This window comes from Mus pahari, chromosome 3 (assembly GCF_900095145.1).
Source record: "Mus pahari chromosome 3, PAHARI_EIJ_v1.1, whole genome shotgun sequence".
Lineage (NCBI taxonomy): Eukaryota > Metazoa > Chordata > Mammalia > Rodentia > Muridae > Mus > Mus pahari.
In genome coordinates, this window is record NC_034592.1 from 74733514 (window position 1) to 74734411 (window position 898).

Sequence of the window (898 nt, forward strand, 5' to 3'; positions counted from 1 at the left end):
GAAAGAAAGAAAGAAAGAAAGAAAGAAAGAAAGAAAGAAAGAAAGAAAGAAAGAAAGAAAGAAAGAAAGAAAGAAAGAAAGAAAGGGAAAGGAAAAATGATTATATAAATAGAGAAGAATGAAATGTCTGCTTTCATTTTGACATTCTGTTATCACACTTCTAGAAAATTGGTAATTTTATCTAGTTACTAAAATCATGTCATTTTTGAAATATAGTCTTATATTTTAAAAAGTACTTTCCCAAGCAATGAACTTTTGTCAATCATAAAGAGGATTAAAGTTATATCACTTGCAAAGACACAGATATAACTGGAAATAAACACACCACTCATTTTGACTCACTGTCAGAAGGAAAAAATATTTCATTCTCTCTCATTTTTGAGTTTTAGACTTTCAGTAGATACATAAAAATCATGTATCCCAGAAGGCATAAGAGTGGAAGGGAAACAAATGGGGCTTGAAGGGGAGACAAGGGTGAAGAAGAGGAGAGTAGGAAATGGAGGAGGGAAACTGCTCCAATAACAGCATATACTTGCATGAAAATATCTTACATAACCCAATGAAATAAAGATTTTAAATACCCAATATAGTACTACATGATAAAAAGCTAACTAATGTTTTTGGTACGATATGTATATTTTATGGATTTCTCTATTTACATGTACTAACATATTCATTGAAAAATTTCAAAATATACACGTAAAATTCATCATGTGATTGAAATATAATAAACATGTTTGTGTACACATAAAGCATTTGTGATAATATCCTTGTTTACAAAGCATATAAGACAAAGTTTCTTATAAATTGAAAATCATAAATCATTCTCACATATTTTAAAATATAAATTGTTTCATTTGCTTTCTGGCAAAATGAAACATAACCTTAGCCCCCCCAA